Below are 22,264 nucleotides of genomic sequence, written 5' to 3' on the forward strand. Positions count from 1 at the left end.
TAACTACCATAATATCTTACAACTTAAATAGTATAACATGAACAAAACAGCATTACAGTCCTCTTTTCTGTAACTGATCATGTGTTTGATGTTGATATTTATCACTACCTTCTTCCACTACCCATTCCATGTTCACTTTACCCTCAGCAAGCACTTCAGCTGGCCATGGTTCTTTGATGGTGAGGTGACCCAAACCTTCATTCCTGAAGTTTCAGAGCCATCAGTAGTCCTGCCTAGATTGGGTTGTTGCAGTTTTCCATTGATTTTAATCACAGGGCATGGTATTACTAAAAGAAGCCCTAGGGGATATCCTATATTTCAAGAAAACTCTTCTTTACCCCCATTATGTAGTTACAGTCCTGCTTCCCCTTGATAGTCAGGGTCAATCATCCCAGACAATAATGTAATCCCCTTCTTGGCTTGTTGATCCAGTGGCATAAGTAGCCCAAAGTGACCAGGTGGCAGTCTTAATTTTCAGTTCAATGGAATCATTGTTGTTTGTCCAGGAGGAAGCACTTCACATTTTGGAACTGAAACCTGTAGATCAGCAGAGCTCAGGGTCACAGGGACAGGAAGCAAAAATTTTCGTAGTGGACCACTAGGGGTAATAGTGAGTGGTACCACACCCATTTCCACCCCTTGGTTCCTGGACCCATGAATCCTGGCTATGGGAGAAACAACAACATACAGTGGATGCTGAGTCAGAGCATATACAGCTTCCTGTAGAAAATTACCCCAGGCTTTCAAGATATTGCCACCTAGTTGGCACCATAATTGAGTTTTCAAAAGGCCATTCCACCATTCTATCAATCCAGCTGCTTCTGGATGATAGGAAACATGTTAAGACCAGAGAATTCCATAAGCATGCGCCCATTTCTGCACTTCATTTGCTGTGAAGTGTGCTCCTTGATCAGAAGCAATGCTATGTGGAATACCATGACGATGGATGAGGCATTCTGTAAGCCAATGGATGGTAGTTTTGGCAGAAGCATTGCGTGCAGGGAAAGCAAACCCATATCCAGAGTATGTGTCTATTCCAGTTAGAACAAATCACTGCCCCTTCCATGAAGGGAGTGGTCCAATGTAATCAACCTGCCACCTTGTAGCTGGCTAGTCACCTCGGGGAATGGTGCCATATCAGGGGCTGAGTGAAGGTCTCTGCTGCTGGCAGATTGGGCACTCAGCAGTGGCTATAGCCAAGTCAGCCTTGGTGAGTGGAACTTCAGAGGAAAGGCAGCTAACTTTCCACTGAGGTTCTTTCTTATGTGGAAGGCACAGGATGGTCTCTGCTGGTCTTCTCTCCAGGCCCCTGGGTTCCAACAACTTTCCCCAGGGTGACTTCTTTCTGCATCTCCAAGGGCCTGGGCTGAGCTGCAAGTGCTGAGATGAGGAATGCCGAGCTGCTTAAACTGTGCTACATTGCATTCTCTCATTTAAGCACCAGCCAATTAAGTCAAATGTCACTCATTGCAGCAGACATGCCTCCTAGCCGACTGCAGATGTAATTAGCAACAGATGAGATTCATCTACCATTGGCTCATGTCCACAGCAACAGAACTATGTGCCTTCACCTGGCCAAGTTGACAACTGAATCTAACTACCACATGTCCACCCCTTGTCAACTTGGCAACTACACGCATAACCTTAAACAATATTAAGGTGCAAAAAAATTCTCTTCTGGCTGTAGACCTGTGAATCTCAAAATAAGTTCTCTGGTGTCAATATGCAAAGCAGGGACAGTCACAAGATCCATAGGGAGAAATTAGAAGGAAAACCTGCAGAGCAAACAGCATTGGATTTCAAAGTCTGAAAGTCATTTATACTTCAGCTTTAGAAAGTGGCATTTCCATCCTTTCCAAGAGCCTATGCAGTGGCCCACCTCTTTCCAAATCAACCTCGGGGAACATTGAGGAGACCACCTCTTTCTTGGCTCCACTCTCTCCAGGCATCAAGGTCAACCCTGGCCTCTCTGCCATTTCCAGGGCACACACTCAATCCCTCCATGTGGTGGCAGCCAGGCTCTCCCCAGTCCCCCAAGGAGTGTGCTGTACCTTATCCAAGTCCTGAGGTTGCATGACTCTTCCACTGCAAGTGGAAAACTCATCCTTGACCTTCAGGGTAAGCTCACCTTCTTTTATGGGTGGGTCCACTCTCTTGGCTGAGGTTTCTTGGCTTCATACCTGAGCTTCCATGATTCTCACTCTGCAAACTTCAATCTCTCCCTTTTGTTTCCACCTTTATCCAGGTTGGCAGTGGTTCCATTTACACAAACAGTGTCTTCAAACACTCCAGGACTTCTCCATCATTCTCTTCACAGGTCCTCCAAAATATTCTCCTTAGCCATCCAAAAAGCTGTTCCAATATATCTGGTATTTGCAAACCACAGCAGCACCCCACTTCTGGTTCCAAATCTGTTCTAGTTTGCCAACTGCCAGAATGCAACACACCAGAGACAGATTGGCTTTTAATAAAAGGGAAATTATTTTGTTAGTTCTTCAGAGGAAAGGCAGCTAACTTTCATCTGAGGTTCTTTCTTATGTGGGAAGGCTCAGGGTAATCTCTGCTGCCCTTCTTTCCAGGCCTCTGGGTTCCATCAACTTTCCCCAGGGTGATTTCTCTCTGCATCTCCAAAAGCCTGGGGTGAGTTGCAAGTGTTGAGATGAGGTATGCTGAGCTGCTTGGGCTGTGCTACATTGAGCTGTCTCATTTAAGCACCAGCCAATTAAGTCAAACATCATTCATTGCAGCAGGCATACCTCCTAGCTGACTGCAGATGTAATCAGCAACAGATGAGGTTCACATACCTTTGGCTCATGTCTGCAGCAACAAAACTAGGTGCCTTCACCTGGCCATGCTGACAACTGAATCTAACTACCACTGTCACAGTAGTTGTTCTGAAGTTTCACTGAAAGGGACTAGGAGAAAACAAAATTTAATAACACATTTGAATACTTTATACAGTTTTTCTGAGAACACAATGCATGATCAAATTTGGGAGTTATTATATTTAAGTATACATAGACATAATATATATAACTTAACATAATATAATACAGAACATAACACATATACTCTAAATGTATTGATAAAAGTTAATGAAACTAGGTCTGGGTAGATGGTGGAATAAGATAGGTTGCATTCACCCCGCTCCAAGGAATAACTAGAGAAGGAATGGGAGGGTGACTGAGACAGCAATTCCAGAGGCCCTGGCTGCAAAAGTTGAGGAACTGAGAAGCAGAGAATTGGAGACTGTCTCACTGGTTCAAACAGCCTAATGCATAAGCCCACAGCCTCAGAAGTGCATGGATGAGGAGATGGACCCCATCACCCAGCACCCTCCCCATGCTCCAAGTGCCCCCCCACCAATCCCCCAACAAGTGTAACCCCCCACACCCCCACCCAATGCACGTGCACACCACCCCCAGACTAACCTTCATCTCCTGCAAAAATGCAGTCTTGCCCCACCCCTTCCAAACTCTACCTCCCCATCCCTGCCCTCCTGCAGTGGTCCCCAGCACATAAAGGCTGTGGGTGCTTACCTCTATACCCAGGCTACACCTGCCCCGAGCTCATATAGTCCCACAATCTCACCCCAAATCCCCTGAGCTCTGTGTAAATGTTCATCAGTTTATGCCCCTTCCAGATCTCCATGCACAGCCCCCAGTCCTGCTCCCTAACTCTGTGCACGCTAACCTGCATCAAGCCACATCCAATCCAGCCCACAAAAGTACACCTCTGACCAGCTGCCCTGAGCTCTGCACATTTGCACAAAGGGCCCCATGACCTACAACAGCACATAACAGGGCCCTGCATCCCAGACCCATACACCCATACAACTCCAACCTCCCTACAACTGGATGCCCATGCTCACAGGCACCAGTGTAGCACTCCCAATCTACATTTATACCTGTGCTATTGTGCACTGTTGTGTCAACACACTGTTGTGCCCCACCCTGTGCCCCATATCCTGCTCAACAACCATCCCACAAATACAAAGCTTTAGACTATGTAAGGAAATCAACTTCCAAAGCAAACCAATTAAGATATTTACATGCCATGAAGACAGCAGAAGATCATTAAGCATATCATGATGCAGACAGATATAGCCCAGCCTAATGACCAAATTAGAACACTGGAGAAGACACAAACATTGGTACAAATAATCAAAGATATTCAAATAACTCCAACAAATAAACTAAATGGGATGGTTGATTACATAAAGGAAATTAAAAAGACACTAGAAGAGCATACAGAGAAATTTGAAAGAATAAATAGAAAAATAGCAGATATCACAGAGATTAAAGATAATGTAGACCAAATAAAAAACATACTAGAGGCACACAGCAGCAGGCTTGAAGAGGCAGAAGAAAGAATACATGAACTAGAGAACAAGACAACAGATTTCAAACACTCAAAACAGCAAATAGCAAAAAAAATATGGAAAAACTTGAATTGGACCTCAGGGGAATGATGGACAGACCAAAGTGTACAAGTATAAGAATTACTGGTTTCCCAAAAGGAGAAAAGTAGAGTAAAAGGCTAGAAAGATTACTTAAGACTATAATGGGGGAAGTTTCCCAACCCTTACTAAGGACATAAATATGCAAGTCAAAGAAGTTCGCTGAACTCCAAATAGAATAAATCCAAACAGGCCTTCCACAAGACACATACTGATGGGTCTATTAACTGTTGAAGAGAAGCAGATAATCCTAAAGGTGGAAAGAGAAAAAGGATCTACTATATACAAGGGTAACCACATAACACTGAGTTCAGACTACTCAACTGGCATTATGGAGGTGAGAAGACAGTGGTATGCTATATTTAAGATCCTGAAAGAGAAAGACTTCCAGCCAAGAATTCTTTGCATAGCCAAATTGTCCTTCAAAACTGAGGGAGAGATTAAAAGTTTTACAAACAAACAAATCCTGAAAGAATTTGTCAACAAGAGACTGGTCTTACAAGAAATACTAAAGGGAGTTCTGCCAGTTGATAAAATAAAAAGCCAGGGGAGGGAGGTTGGAGGAAGGCACAGAACTGAAGAGTACCAGTAAGGGAAACTTAAAGGATAAAAAGATAAATAGGGAAAAGAATATATGGATATGACAAATAAAATACAAATGACAAGATGGTAGATTCAAGAAACACCTTTTCAGTAATAAATTTGAATGTTAATGGACTAAACTTACTAATTAAATGGCACACTTTGGCAGAATGGATTAAGAAATACAATCTAGCTATATACTGCTTGCAAGAGACTCATCTTAGACACAAGGATAAAAATAGATTATATTTGAAATCTATTTGTAGATAGCTTTTTACAAAAAAAGTGAAAGGATTGAAAAAGATATTGCATGCAAGTTGTAACTAGAAGAAAACAGAAGTAGCTATACTAATATCAGACAAAATAGACTTAAAATGTAAATACATCATAAGAGACAAAGAAGGGCACTATATACTAATTAAAGGGTCAATTCACTGAGAAGATATAACAATCATAAATGTTTATGCTACCAATCAAGGAGCTCCAAAATATATGAGACGAACATTGGTAAAATTGAAGGGAGTAATTGATGCTTCAACAATAGTAGCAAGAGACTTCAATACACCACTTCTATAGATAGAACAGCCAGATAGAAGATTAACAAGGAATAGAGAAGTAAAATAACCTGAAAAATCAACTAGACCTAACAGACATACATAGGTCATTATACTCCAAGACACCAGGGTGTACATTCTTCTCTAGTGCTCATGGAACATTCTCCAGGATAGATCATATGCTAGGGCACAAAACAGGTCTTTATAAATTTAAGAACATTGAAATTATTTAAAGCACTTTCTCTGATCACATTGGAATGAAGCTGGATATCAATAACCACCCAAGGATGAGAACTTTTAGAAATATATGGACATTAAATAACACACTCTTAAACAACCCATGGGTCAAAGAAGAAATTGCTAGAGAAATCAAAAGATATCTGGAGACAAATGAAAATGAGAATATAAGATATCAGAACTTATGGGATATGGAAAAGGCTGTGCTGAGAAGGAAATTTACTGTTAAATGCTTGTATTAAAAATTAAGAAAGAACAAAAATTGAGGACTTAACTGCTCACCTGGAGGAACTGAGGAAGAACAACAAACTAAGCCCAATGCAAATAGAAAGAGAGAAATACAAAGACTAATGCAAAGTTAAATTAATGGGAAGACAAAAGAACAATAGAAAGAATCAATAAAACCAAAAGTTGGTTCTTTGAGAAAGTAAATAAAATTGATGGGCCACTAGCAAGACTGACAAAGTAAAAAAAAAAGGGAGAGGATACAAATAAGCAAATTCAGAAATGAGAAGGAGTGCATTACCACAGACCCTGAAGAAATAAAAGAAATCATAAGATGATACTATGAACAGCTATATGCCAACAAACTAGACAACTTAGATAAAATGGACAAATTCCTGGAAACAGACAACCAAGCTACACTGACTCAGGAAGAAATAGAAGATCTCAACAAACCAATCACAAATAAAGAGATTCAACATGTCATCAAAAATCTTCTTGAAATAAGGGCCAGATGGCTTCAGAGGGGATATTTATCAAACATTTCAAAGAGAACTATCACCAATTCTGCCCAAATTTTTCCAGAAAATTGAAGGTAAAAAACACTACCAAACTAATTATATGAAGTTAAAATCATTTTAACACCCAAACCAGGTAAAGATGCTATAAGAAAGGAAAACTACAGGGCAATCTTCCGAATGAACATAGATGCAAAAATTCTCAACAAAATACTAGCAAATTGAATCCAACAACACATTAAAAAAAATGTACACCACGACCAAGTAAGGTTTATATCAGGAACGCAAGAATGTTCAACAAAATAAAATCAATTAATACAGCACAGTAAGAAATCGAGAAGGAAAAATCACATGACCATCTCGATTGATTCTGAAAAAGCATTTGACAAAATTCAGCATCCTTTTCTGATTAAAAAAAAACACTTCGAAAGATAAGAATCAAAGATAATTTCCTCAATATGATAAAGGATTTATATGAAAAACCCATAGCTAGCATCATACTCAATGGAGGGAGACTGAAAGGTTTTCCCCTAAGATCAGAAATGAGATAAGGTTGCCCTCTGTCACCACTATTATTCAAAATTGTACTAGAAGTTCTAGCTTGAGCAATCAGGTAGGACAAAGAAAAGGCATCCAAATTGGAAAGGAAGAAGAAAAACTTTCATTATTTGCAGATGACATGATATTATACTTGGAAAACCTGAGAAATGTACAGCAAAGTTACTTGAGGCAATAAATTCAGCAAGGTGGCAGGATATAACATTAATGTGCAAAAATCAGTAATGTTTCTATGCACAAGCATTGATTTAACTGATGAGTCAGTTAAGGAAAAATATTCCATTCAAAATAGCAACTAAAAGAATCAATTAAAAATTAACTTAACTAGGGATATAAAGGACTTCTACACAGAAAACTTTATAACTTTACTAAAAAAATCAAAGAAGATCTAAATAAGTGGGAAGACACTTCTTGTTCATGGATAAGAATATTAAATATAGTTAAGATGTCAGTTCTACTCAAATTGATCTTTAGGTTCAACCCAACACCAATCAAAATTCCAACAACCTATTTTGAAGGCTTGGAAAAGGTTGTTACCAAATTCATCTGGAAGGAAAAGAGACCCTGAATTGCTGAAAGCATCCAAAAAAGAACAACAAAGTGGAGGGATTAACACTTCCTGACTTTAAAACTTATTATAAAGCCACAGTGATCAAAACAGCATGGTACTGGCAAGATAGAAGTATCAACCAATGGAACACCAAATCTATGGTCAACTGATTTTTGACAGTCAACTGAACTGGGACAAATAGTGGTTTCAATAAATGGGCATTATCAATAGCCAAAAGAATGAAAGAGGACCCTTACCTTACACCTTATACAAAAATTAACTCAAAGTGAATCAAACATCTCAATATAAGAACTAGCACCATAAAACTTCTAGAAGAAAATGTAGGGAAACATCTTCAAGACCTAGTAATAGGAGGTAGTTTCCTAAACTTTACACTCAAAACACGAGCAACAAAAGAAAAAAATATATATAAATGGGAATGCCTCAGAATCAAATGCTTCTGAACCTTAAAAAACTTTTTCAAAAAGGTGAAGAGGCAGCCAACTCAATGGGAGAAAATATTTGGAAATTACTCATTGGGCAAAGTTTTGATATCCTGTATACACAAACAAATCATACAACTCAACAACAAAAATACAAACAACTCAGTTATAAAATGTGCCAAACATATGAATAGGCATTTTTCTGAAAAGCAAATACAGATGGTTCAAAACCACATGAAGACATTCTTATTTTAATTGACTGTAAGGGAAATTCAAATCAAGACTAAAATGAGATACTGCCTCACACCTATAAGATTGGCTGCTATTAAACAAACAGAAATGACAAATGTTGGAGAGGATGTGGAGATTTGGGACACTTATGCACTGTTGGTGGGAACATACAATTGTACAGCTACTATGAAAGACAGTTTTGTGGTTCCTTAGAAAATATTGAGTCACCCTATGACTCAGCAATAGTACTACTTGGTATATACCCAGAAGAGCTGAAAGCAATGGTATAAACAGGCATTTGCACAGTGATGTTCATAGCAACACTATTCACAATTGTGAAAAGATGGAAACAATCCAAATGCCCATAAACAAATGAGTGGATGAACAAAATGTGGTATATACATATGATAGAGTATTATGCAGTAGTAAGATGAAGTAATGCCCTGAAAAACATGACAAGATGGATGAGCCTTGAGGATATACCAAGTGAAATAAGCCAGACACAAAAGGATAGATATTGTACGACTCCACTTTTGTGACCATGGTAAGAGTAAAATCAGAGGCTTATGATACAGAATATAGGGAACTTAGAGATACATAGAAGCTAGAGATGGGTGGATAACTAGGCAATGAGACTGCACTCAAATGTAAGGAATTACATAAAAGTAAAGACAGGTCTCTAGTGGGTCTATAAGTGATGTTACCATATTGAAGGTGAACATAATTGAAAGGGGTTGTATAGACCTATCTGTTCCAGTGATTAACATTGGAAATATAAATAAGTTCTTACAAGAACTATTGTAAAGGTATGATTCATGTACAAAGTGTATTCAAGCCCAGGATACCGGGGGATAAACTGCTGTTTCATGCTATGGGCTATGTTTAACTGAAAAACATCAGCAATACCATAGCAACAGCAGGGGTAAATAATAGGGGGAGGGAAAATAGTTAAGGGGAGGTTTAGATTCCCTATTTGGTGAGGGTGTGTTTATTGGTTATCTTCCTCTTGGGAACAATGAAATTATCTAAAATTGAGAGTGTTGATGGATTGTGGACCTTGGACATTATCCGTGATGCCTAATGAATGCAGGTGGCTGAAGAATGCACTGACAGAGAGGTAAATTGGAAAACAATAGTGCATATTTATCATCAAATATTGTGCTGCTACAGAAAGGGATGAATTTGTGAGATATGCAATGATGTGAATGAACGTGTGGGACATTTGGTGAGGCAAAATAGCCAGAAATGAAAGAACAATTATTGTATGGTCTGTTTTAGAAAATGCTTATAAGAAAACAAGGGCCTAGATTTTAAGCTCTTATAGATGCATTTTGTCCAGAGTGGTAATTATTATTTCTGACTTTTGAGAGGCTGTTTTATATGTCTATTACCTGGTATTTAGAGATAAGAATGAAGCCAATCAGGTCTGGATTAAGGTAATTCAGAACACAGGGGTTAGGAAGACATTGCCTATATTTTATAACCATACCTATTCTTTGAGCGCAAAGGAAGAAGGTTTTATTTTTTCTGGAAACTAAATTGTCTGTAGCACATAATCTCACTCAACCTATCTAGAAAGGTCAGTTGAATAACTAAAACACAGGTAGTCCAGAATAAGAATGAGGGCCTTTAATCCTGTATAGCTTAATATAATGCCTGGATACATCCTAGAATATATTAAGCAGATAATCAAAAAGTAATGGCAAATCTCTTGAGGGATGGGAGGAAAAAATATGAAACTATTAAACTTTACCATCAGAGAACCCCCTGATACTGTGTCAAACATTAGGGACACCCAAATCAATAAGCCAAGCCCTTGATCTTGAGGCTTACCCTTGTGAAGCTTATGTAGATAGTGGTGAAGCTTAGCCTGACTATACATATGCCTAAGAGTTACTTCTGGAGGACCTCTTTTGTTGCTCAGATGTGGCCTCATTCTCTCTAAGCCCAACTCCTTAAGTGAAATCATTGCCCTTCCCACTATGTGGGATGCAATATCCAGGGGTGAAAATCTCCCTGGCAGTGTGGAAGATGACTCTCAGGGATGAGTCTGGCCCTGGCACTGTGGGATCAGCAATTCCATCTCAAAAAGAAGTGTAACTAAGAAATTACCCGGGGCTGAGAAAGTTCAAATAGAGTCGAAAGGGTACTCTGGATGTCACGCTTACATAAGCTTCAGTTAGACATTGCATCCTATCATAACTTGCCAAACCCCAAACCGGGACCATTACAGCCAGTCTTAAAGAGCACCTAGGGCAATATATAAGATTCTACAATGGTTCCACACACTAGGTTAACTTTCCAGAAACCTACGAAGTCCTGATGGCTCCCTGGACCAGACAAGTCCTGAAACCAACTAATTCCGTCTCCCTACTCCATATTAGTGACAGACCCTTCCAATATGAAAAAGCTAGAATGGCCATAAGCCCAAATACCCCTAAAGAGTGGGATAGAAATATCAAAGGTGATGGTGGAGTTATATAGAGAAGATAGTGTTTAACAAATGAATAAGATTGCTGAATCATGCTGATATTTCTTTTAGTTTCCAGTATCTTAGAACGGCTATAAGTAAAGACCTAAAATTGTGGAAGTGAAACCCATACCAAACTCTGGAATATGTTCTACAAGTAACTGTTGTGCTGTGCTTTGAAATTTATCATTTTTTTCTATATATGTTATTTTTTACAAAAGAAGAAAAAAAAGTTGATTGTGATGATAAAAATAAAAAATGTATTCCTTCTAGCCTCCAATGTTCTGGAGTAGCTAGACGGAAAAATCTGAGATGATGGTATGAAGCCCATGTCAAAATCTGGGTCCTGTCCTGTAAGTATTTGCTGAAAAGTACTTTGAAAACTGTTGCTTTTTTTCTTTCTTTCGCTATGTTATACAATTAGAAAAGTTAAAAATATATATAATGAAACTAAAGGTTGGATAATATCCTACATTGATGATTACAGATTTACTGAATATAAGGGGTAGTTGCTACTTGTGGTTCAGCAGTACCTAATAAATTATTACAATGGTGAATGAAGGATTATAGATAGCTCTTATGTTTACTGAAGGAAGTCTATTTCAGGGGTGGTTTCCCTAATACCTGTTTATAGAGCCCTTCACGAATTTTTTCTACTTATTTTTTTTCAGATTTAGTGGGAAATCATTTGTTTGGTGATTGTAATTCTTTCTTAACTTGGTAAAACACTAAAACAAACTAGAAGCAAAAAAAAAAAATACTTAGTCTATAAATAAAGAAAACCAACATTTTCATTCTGTTTAATTCTTTATCAGATTTCCTCAATCCTTCTTTAAGTCTTTTATTTAGACTTTATACTCTCAGGACACCCAATTCAATTCAGAGAGGCAGTATTCTTAATATTTAAGAAGGTAGACTGTCAGGTTTGGAATTCCAGCTATTTGCTGTGTAACTTGCAAAGCCCCTACCTTCTTTGTTTCTTACTTTTTCCATCTATTAAAAGAGGAGAGTACTCACTTCTTGTTATTATTGTAGGACTAAATATGCCAACATATAAACTACCCAGAAAATCTCTTAGCAAAGAAGTATAATCTTTAGCTTTTTTTGTGTGCGTGTGCTGTATATGTTGGGGTCACATTCCATTCTTTTTTCCATGTGAGTATCCTGTTATTGCAGCACCATTTGTTGAACTTGCTGTTTGTTGGTAGGTTTTTGTTGATTTCTTTCTTTAGTGCATGAGTTGGGACTTGAATCTGGGTCTCCCAGATGGCAGGAGAAAATTCTACCACAACCCTTGCACCCCCTAACCATTAGCTTTTATCATCATATTTTCATTTGTTTTCCTTACCCTCTTCCCCTTCCACCTTCCTCTCCCCCTCTTTCTTCCTTACCCTCCCTCTTCGTCATATACATTACTGAGTTTGTTTATCAGTTCTAGTAGCTTTGTTGTGGGTTTTTCAGGGTTTTCTGTTACAGAATCATGTTATCTATAAATGGGGAAAGTTTTGCTTCTTCTTTTCCAGTTTGGATGCCTTTTAACTCTTTTTCTTGACTACTGCTCTGGCTAGAACTTCCAGTACAGTGTTGAATAGCAGTGATGACCATGGGCATTCTTATCTTCTTCCTGACCCTCACGGGAGCACTTTCTGTCCTTAACCAGCTTTCTCAGTCTAGCAAAATGTTTGTCAATTTATTGGTCTTTTTAAAGAACAAACTTTTTGCCTCATTAGTTCTTTCTATTGTTTTTTTTTAAATTTCATCTATCTCTATCCTAAATTCTTTTATTCACTTTCCTTTTTTCTTAGTGCTCAGTTTGCTCTTCTTTTCTAGTTCTTCCAGTTTTGACTCTAGGTTTCTGATTTGATGTCTTTCTTCTTTGCTAATCTAAGCATTTAGCACTATGTATTTTCTGTTAGCACTGCCTTTGAAGATTCCCAGAATTTTTGGTATGCTTTGATTTCACTTTCATTTGCCTCAAGATGTATCTTAATTTTCCTTGTGATTTCTTCTTTGGACCATTGGTTGCTTAAGAGTGTGGTTTTATTTTCACATATTTGTGAATTTTCAGTCACATCTCTGTTATTGATTTCTTGCTTCATTCAACTGTGGGCAGAGAAGACACATTGCATGAGTTCATATTTTTAAATTTTTTGAGACTTTTTTTGTGATCTAACATATGGTCTATCCTGGAGAATGATCCAGATGAAATGTCCTATATACATCTGTTAGGTCTAGTGAATTTATAGGATTGTTCAAGTCTCTGTCATTCTTCTGTTGAGATGTTCTTTTCATTATTGAAAGTGGTGTACTAGAGTCTATTAGTAGCATAGAATCATGTATTTCTCCCTTCAAATATGTCAGCATTTGTTTCATATATTTTGGGACTTGGGTGTTAGGTAAATATATATTTATAATTTTTATGTATTCTTGTTGAATGATCCCCTTATTGGTATATAGTGTCTTTTTTTTTTTTTTTATCCCTTTAACAGTTTGTTTCTTAAAATCTATTTTATCTGAAATTAGTATAGCTCCCCCAGCTCTCCTTTGGTTAGTAATTACATAGGATATATTTTTCCACTAAATGAAAGGATGGTGGTGAAAGGAAATAGTGGTGTTCTTCATCTCCACTATTTCAGTTTGATTGCTTTTGAAAATTTCTATCTCTTTACTGAGAGTGTGAAGTAGAAGAGAGAGCTTCTACCAGTTTTATGTTACATTTTCTTGATTTAACACTTGCCCAGTTATTGCAACTCTTTAGTTCTTTTCTGGAGCTCTTATGATTATGGTTCTACCAATTTTTGCTAGCTATTCAAAGAATCTTCGGGGATACAGAGCTTGGGAACATCTTATACCACCATCTTTTTTGACTGAAAATGTTTCCTACATTTTACACATTGTTTTCCGAGGTTTATTTATAACATTGTCTGGAAAATGCTCACATCTAATTTTGAAACCCACAATGTAATTGATCAATTCTTCCCATGGTAACCATGTTATATAGTTTACATATCACCCTCTGTAAGTTTATCAGAGCTGAGAATAGATTTTATGAGGGTCACAAGATCTCCTGTAATCACTGTCTCATTTCTGAAAAGAATAAAAACAATGGGCTATGTTCAAATACTACCAACTTCTCCTGACTGTCTCCACTGTCTCCTCAAATTATTTCTCCAAATGATTTCACTTTTGTCTTCTAGTTTTGGACACATTAATGACACAATAACTACTCTAGGTTTATCCCAATTGAATTAATACTGAATAATCACCACAATCACTTGTTAAATAGGTAAAACAAATTTCACAGGAACTTTTTCTTGAAATAATCCTCCAAATATCTCCACACCCCTCCAAAATATCTCTCTAGATATTGCTCTGATCTTGCCTCCTTGTATTTCACATTTATTTTATCTAAACTTTCCAAAAAAGCCCATAAGAATATTCCTACTAGAATTTCTTATATCCCAAATATCTGAAACTTCCTGACCTGCCTGAATGTCAGTGAAGAGTTTTCCCATCTGCAAGCTTTTCTGCTTCTCCAATATGGTAAAATTTGCTCCCTTTGAATTTCCAAGACACTGCTCTTAAAGCACTTTCTATAGTTTGCCATTTGTATACCTATTTATGTGAATGTCTTAGTCCTATTATGAAAACTTGAGCTCCTATTTTAAGTTTTAAATGTCTCATTTATTTTTATGCCTTTTGACACTTATATGGATTTGACAGCTGAAAAAAATGGAGAAACACAGAAGGTTAAGTGATAGACAGCTAGACAAATCCAGCATTCTTTCTACTATGCATATTTCCTTTCATTTGCCTTCAAGATGGTAAAGAAAAACATCAATAATTTACACATTTAAAGTATAAGTATAGACTATGGTTATGTTATCATGATAACTTTATAATTATAGTATACTTTAGAAGATTTTTAAATGTGCATCTCAGGAAAGAAAAGGATTTTACGTGGCAGTTTGCTAGACTTGTTTGAAATGTACAACAAAGATACAGCATTTTTAATTTTGAATAAACTCAATTGTTGGTTTAGATCCATCTCTAAGTGATAACAGAATATTAAATAGTAAATTAGTTTCTTTCTGTATTACCTATATGTAGGCACTCCAGGGTAAGAAAGGCTAAATCATCATGATCATCATGTGTTCTAGTTTGCTAGCTGCAGAGTGCAAAACACCAGAGACGGACTGGCTTTTAATAAAAGGGGATTTATTTTGTTAGTTCTTCAGAGGAAAGGCAGCTAACTTTCCACTGAGATTCTTTCGTATGTGGAAGGCACAGGATGGTCTCTGCTGGTCTTCTCTCCAGGCCCCTGGGTTCCAACAACTTACCCCGGGGTGACTTCTTTCTGCATCTCCAAAGGCCTGAGCTGAGCTGTGAGTGCTGAGATGAGGAATGCCAAGCTGCTTAGGTTGTGCTACATTGTGTTCTCTCATTTAAGCACCAGCCAATTAAGTCAAACATCATTCACTGCAGCAGGCACGCCTCCTAGCCGACTGCAGATGTAATTAGCAACAGATGAGGTTCACGTACCATTGGCTCATGTCCACAGCAACAAAACTAGGTACACTCACCTGGCCAAGTTGAAAACTGAATCTAACTACCACACCATGAGTCCAAGCTCATTCTAATTTAGAAACCCATCATTTGAAATGTGACTTTTAACTTATTAATGTCTCACAGTTCCTCATGGCTTCTCTACTTCTAGGCTAGAGAAGTCTCTGCATTCCACTTAGCAGGAAAGAGGACAGGACAATAGAAGGTTGAAACCTTTCTCTTTAGAAACATTTCTTAAAGTTGCACCTACTACTACCATTTTCATGTTTTTGTTCTGAACTTTGTTTCATGGCAACACTAATCTATGTAGGAGATCTTATGCTTAGCCCAAAACCAAAAGCCATTTTACTAAAGAAAATACAGATGAAAAAGAAGAAGGATGAGGAGGGGTAAGAAAAGGAAGAAGAAGAGGAGAAGGAGGAGAAAGAGAGAATTAAAGAATAAAAGGAACAAAAGCAAAAAGGTGAAGAAGAGAGAGGCAATGGACTTTGGGAGATAGCCAGCAGTCTCTACACACACACACAGTGAATGGACATAGCCAGGACTAAGATAATTCTGATACCTAAATATTCAAAGTTAGACTTTTTAGTCTTAGGCAATTTTTTTGTTATATATTGGAATTTATAGGTAATGCAATATTCCAAACCAGTTGTACCCAAATGCTTGGACATGGATCAGTAAATAAGTATTGAGCTAATCAAGTGACAAAATAAGAATTGTATAATGAATCTCATAAAGCCCAATTATTTTTTTAAATTCAGGATTATGCCTAGACATGGTTTTTAAGTGCCCAACTTAGTATGCAATGGTAGTGAAAGAATATGGCTTTCCTTGTTGGTTTTTAAAATATCCTGCTGGGTGGAATTAAATTTATCACTGCTGTGCCAATCTTCATTATTAATTATATTGTTGTTATGGTGATTGCTATCTTTCTTGTTTGTAAAATCCAAAAAGATCTAAGAAACATTTTTTAATTAAACTTTTAACTTTGAGATAATTGTTAATCCACATGCAATTGTGAGAAATAATACAGGGAAATCAAGTTCCCACAATGGTAATTCCTTACAAAATCAAAACCATCACAGGCATCAATACAGTCAAGAGACAGAATAGTTCCATTTCCATAGAATCCTTTCTGTTGCCCTTTTATGTCATATTCACTTCCCTACCCCATCCATAAAGCTGGGCAACCACTAATCTGATCTCTATTTCTCTAATTTTGTCATGTCAATAATTTATTCTTGAAATACAATCCCTATCTCTCATATCCAGCTATATATTATCCAATATGTGACCTTTTAAGATTGGATTTTTTTCATTCAGCATAATTCCCTGGAGATTCATCCAAGTTTTTGCATGTCTCAATAATTGATTATTTTAAATTATTGAGTATTATTCCAAGGCATGAATACACAACAAATATATTTAAACATTTAGCCATTGAAGAATTGCATCTAGCTTAGGGCTTTATGAATAGAGCTGCTATGAACATTTGTGTACAGGTTTTTATGTAAATATAAGTTTTCGTTTCTCTGGGATATGCATCCAAGAATGTAATTGTTGGGTCATATGATACTTGCAGGTTTAGTTTAGTGTAACAGAAACTGACCAAACTGTTTCCTAGAATGGCTATAATATTTTACACTTCCACCAGCATTGTGAGTGACTTCGTTTTTCAGCATCCTTGTGAGTATTTGGTGGTGTCACTATTTTTTATTTTAGCCATTTTGATGGGTGTATAGGGAGACATTTTTTTTTTTTTATACCAACCATGGGTCATCTGGGCAAAAAGATTTAGGGAAGTACATTCCAAGTTTATTTTTGCTTATGCTTTGCTTTGTTTGTTTGATTTAGTGTAACTCCATTTGAACTTATGCTTAGGAAAAATTCCTGTATCATACTACTGGCAGAATGCAGCTAGCTTTATAGGGCCCATATTCAAGTAATATAAAGCAAAACTGTAAATGGAATATTTAAAACTCTACATCTTGCATTTATTCATGTTTATCTCATTCATTCCCAAAACCTTATTGAGAGTCCTCTGTGTAGCATGTGCTGTGTTATTTGCTGAGAATACTAGCCTTGCCTTCAAAGAATTTATAGATAGAATACTGAATATATCAATAGAATTAGTAATGTACTTTAAAAAGTAACCTAAATCGGGATTGAAATACGTATCTCAGGAAAAAAGAAAAACATGTTCTTAATCTTGGTCCACATTCTGGTTGGTGTGAACCCACTTGGAAACAGGAGATATGAAGACATTATTAGTTAATTTGTGTCCAAACTAAATGGGTGTGAATCTTAATCCAATATAGCCAAAGTCCTTATAAGCAAAGGAAATTGGACACTGAAGGAGAAGCCAGTGGAACAGCTAGAAACTGGAAGTCAACATAACCCCAAAGAGACAGCAAAAAATGCTGCCATGTGACAGAAAAGCCAGGGAATTTCAAAGTTTGCTGGCCAGGCAGAAGGGACCAGGTCTGGAAGGAAGCAAACCTTCCTGACTGTGAAACTGTGAGCCATTAAAAGCATGTTGCAAATCCAAGTAAAAACTGAAGTAATATGACCAATGCCAAATCTTCTGCACAATTATTACTGATGGTTATGAAACATGAAAAGAAAGTCAATTAGTCAAAAAGAAGCATGTCTATATTTTAAAAATAATATGTTAAATTTCAATAAATATTACAAGATCTTGATACATTGCCAGGATTGATATTGCAGCAACATTTTCTGAAAATAACTCTTCTGTTAATATTTCGATTTTAATTGGTTAGTCTGTTTTAATGAAAAATCTGGGGAACACTCAACAGAAGAACTTAGATTAGATTACTGCAAATTTGGGGGAACACTTCCCAAATTAAATGCTTGCACTTGATAATTACATAAGTGATTCAGTTACTCCCTTAGCTTGAGAAAGATTTCCTCAAAGAGATATGGACACTACTGTGATTATTCACCCAGAATTAAAACAATTGAGTACCATCACAGGGTCCTGATATTTTGAGTTTGTTGAACCTGAAATTAACGCCATTCCCTGTTTTACCTATTCTCTAAGCCACATATGACACTGTTGATCCAACCCTACTCACATCTGGCTTCATAGATATTTTCTTATATTTCCTTCTAATTAACTGGTCATTTCTGAATCATCTTTAGTTAATCTTCTCTTCTCCCACCTCTAATGTTAGAGTGAGTCAGAACTGTATTCTAGGTTCTCTTTTCTATCCTTTCATGATGTCATTAATTCTCATGGAATGTACTGAAATTCTCAAGTTGCTTTCCATAGCCTAGAACTTTCCTCTGAAATATAAACTCATATTCCAATTGTTAATTGACATTTCTACCTGAATGTCTCACACACATCTCAAACCGAGCATATTTAGATCTGAATCATTGATTTTAATTCCCAAGTCCATCTTGATCCCCTTCGTTCTTTCCACTTAATTAAATGGCACTGCCCAAGTCCATCTTAATCCCCTTAGTCCTTTCCATTTAATTAAATGGCATTATCACCCAACTGGATGCTCAAATGAGAAATCTTGGAATCATTTCTCTCATTTCCTTACCTTAGCTGAAACTTATATAATTGTTTATGGTAAAAACAAATGTGAGGGTGGGCCACGATGGCTCAGCAGGCAGAGTTCATGCCTGCCATGCCGGAGACCTGGGTTTGATTCCTGATGCCTGCCCATGGAAAAAAACAGAACAAATATGGGACACTACACTTCATTTTCAGTGTCACCTCTTTAGCCCAAGCCACGAGCCTTCATGGCCTACAACACTTGCACAGCCTTTCAATGGTCTCTAGATCTGGGCTTATTATTTACAACCTATTTCTCATGAAGCAGCTAGAGAAATCTTCCAAAATCATCTGTTGTCAATAACATTACTCAAAAAACAAATATAATCTAAAAATATTTTGTTTACTAAAAAATAAATATGAACCATGATGCATACCTTATATGGCTTCCTTCTAAACTAATCTAGCTCTATTTACATACTACCATATTAATCTTTCAGTTCCTTGAACATGCTGAGTTCTTTTCTGCCCATATATATTTGTAAATGCAAATTCTTCTTGCAAAATTCTCCCCTGTCATCCTCACATATATTCCAGATGTATTTTTGTGCTCCACTTTAAATGTCACTTCCTCAAAAGGGCCTTACCTAACTTTGCCAATAAGTCAATATTCACTTAATCCCCATATGTCTTTTTAAGAACACTTGTATTAACTTCTAATAAGTTTATTTATTTTCTTAATTCCTTTGTTCCTTTTCATACTACTTCACTAGCTGTTATCTCCACAAGGGTATAGGAAACAGACATTTGTTGCCTTGCTTCTCATTGCATCCTCAACATCTAGCTAGTTCTTGTAATATAATAGAATAAATATTTGTGAAAAATTAGAGCAAAATCTTTTAGATAGGTCCATTCAGAGGGAATAAGGGTCCAGGATTTTAAAGATCCTTTTGGACATTGAAGTAAGTCTAAAATGACCCAAGTGTACATGATAAGAAGAAATCTAAGCAAGCAAAATATCTCATGGGAATCAGAGAGTCAGGGTTAGACAGTGATCCAGAAAGATTACCTGGTAGAATTAGATGAGTCTGGCCCTCTGTACAAAATAAAATCTGGGACCTGAAAGTTTGTATTATGTAAGTTCCGGCAAGTGTCAACCATGTTGCCATGCCTTAGAAACAAGTTCTGGATTTAGATCATGGAAATATATGCATGACTTTTGCATACTTGCTTATAAAGAACCAGAAAGCAATCATATCTTTAGAGATATTATTAACAAAGACAGTGTCCTAGTGGGAAATCATTGAAAACTTCTGTAGGGATTCTTAAATTCTACTGACTCTGGAGAGAATAGCTTCTATTACTTGCAAGATGATGCCTAAGCGCTAAATATCCATAGATGTGGTAGACTTCTCAAACCATAGACTTTGAGATCAAACCAACTTGGGTTTAAATTTGAAGCCAGATATTTAGAATCTGAGACCTTGGACAAGCCATTTAATTAATCTTATACTTAATTTATTAATCTTAGAGTTCAGATAAAATACTAGCATCTTAGGATTACTGTAAAGAATAAATGGTGGATAAGCAACTGTGGCTCAGTGGCAGAATTCTCTCCTGCCATGTTGAAGACCCAGGTTCATTTCCTGGAGCCTGCCCATGCCAAAAAAAAAAAAAAAAAAAAAAAGAATAAATGGTAAGTGTATGTAAAAAGCTTGCCATGATACCTGTATTCATTCAATAAATGATGGCTGTTATTATTCATTTTTTTAGGCTTTTGCTTTGAAAATTTTAGTGGTACTGGGAATGTACGTGAATGAGAGGAAATAGTGAGGAAAGGTAAATGACCAGAGGACTGAGACGCTGCTCTTCTATCTGCACACCTCTCTACACATCTACCTGCACACCTACCTGCACACCTACCTTCACTCCCTCTCCACATGGCTTTGCACATTAGGTGCATCATGTCTGTAAGGAGAAAGATGATGTAGTCTCAACTTCTGTAAGAATGTGCAGCTTATTTTTTCTAAAGCTTTTTAAGTGGGTTCTTCACTGTTTCAGCCTAAGAAATTAAATAAGACTTTGTGAGATGAAAATCCAATCACAATATAAAAATCACACACTACATGAAACAATGACTATTACACTAAACTGCAGTAAAATAGGTTGCTTGGAGGTCATTATTATTTCTATATTAAAGAAAAATAAGTGGATTTTTAACAGAGGTTTGTGGATTGTTAAAAATCCTAACAAAAGTCAATAGCAAGGTTGAAAATGAAGCCAAGAGTGAACTTAAAGAGTGAGTCTCAGCATGGGGATGAAAATATTGAGCACAGATCTACTGCTCTTTGGTATTCCTCACTAGCGAATGATAGGAATTTCTGGTTCATAACAATATTAGAAAGAAAAGAATTGTTCTTTCAGCTCTCAGGATGCATGAGATAGGACACAATACAAGTAAGAAAATTCAGAACAAAATTATCAAATAGCATCAAGTTCAAGGGCATAGTTTTGAACAGTACTTCAATACACAAAGAAAATTTGGCAGAAGATGAAAATGTCTCAGGCATGAAGGTCACTGCTGAACACTCATGAGCAAGCATAAATACTACTTACAGTCCCACTGGTGGAAATGGCATTGGCTTGTCACAGATAAAGCAAATAAAATTGCCATAAGATAAAGGGAAAAGAATCAAAGAAGAAAGTCAACTGGAAATTTTCTTGTGCACAGAGAGATATAAATATGTTGTTTTCCTATGCATGAATCCAGGAGTGCCATCATGGGTTAAACATCCATCTTGATGACTGCTAATCAAATGGAGGTAAAAAGAGCAGGCAAGCAAGCAAGGGGAAAGGAAAAAAGAGAGGAAAGATAGGAGGAAAGAAGGGAGAAAGGAAGAGAACACATCTTCTGAGGCAATGGAGGGGACAGGTTAGAGGAGGATTACAGCAGTGGGCACTTATTTAACATTTTTCCTTTCCTACATTTTTGTGTGTGTGTGTGCTGTGTGGTGGGGATTACATTTCATTCTTTTTCCATGTGAGTATCCCATTATCGCTGCATCATATGTTGAATTTTTGTTTGCTTGTTTGTTTGTTTTTGGGAAGTACATGGACCGAGAATCGAACCTGGGTCTCCCCCATGGCAAGTGAGATTTCTATCACTGAACAACCCATGCACTCCCCTTACCTACATTTGTATCTCACATATAACCAAAGTGTTCATGTGCCTCAGTGACAGTCAAAGTGCATCAGCTTAAAAAAATGCTATGGAATAATTTAAAATCATGTCCATTGATACATTAGAGAAACCTAAGCTTCACAAGGCAGAAATTTTTGGATGTTTAC

At 37.1% G+C, this 22,264-nt stretch overlaps 1 long non-coding RNA gene across 1 annotated transcript in view; it reads right to left on the reverse strand.

Moving 5' to 3' along the window:
* LOC143668484 (uncharacterized) overlaps positions 1–18,591 on the reverse strand; it is a 47,390-nt gene extending 28,799 nt beyond the window's left edge. Inside the window, exon 1 of the long non-coding RNA XR_013168465.1 lies at positions 18,486–18,591. This is a non-coding gene — a long non-coding RNA (uncharacterized LOC143668484). The remainder of the gene's footprint in view (positions 1–18,485) is intronic.
* Between the last annotated feature and the right edge of the window lie 3,673 nt (positions 18,592–22,264).

This window comes from Tamandua tetradactyla, chromosome 24 (assembly GCF_023851605.1).
Source record: "Tamandua tetradactyla isolate mTamTet1 chromosome 24, mTamTet1.pri, whole genome shotgun sequence".
NCBI classification, from domain to species: Eukaryota; Metazoa; Chordata; class Mammalia; order Pilosa; family Myrmecophagidae; genus Tamandua; species Tamandua tetradactyla.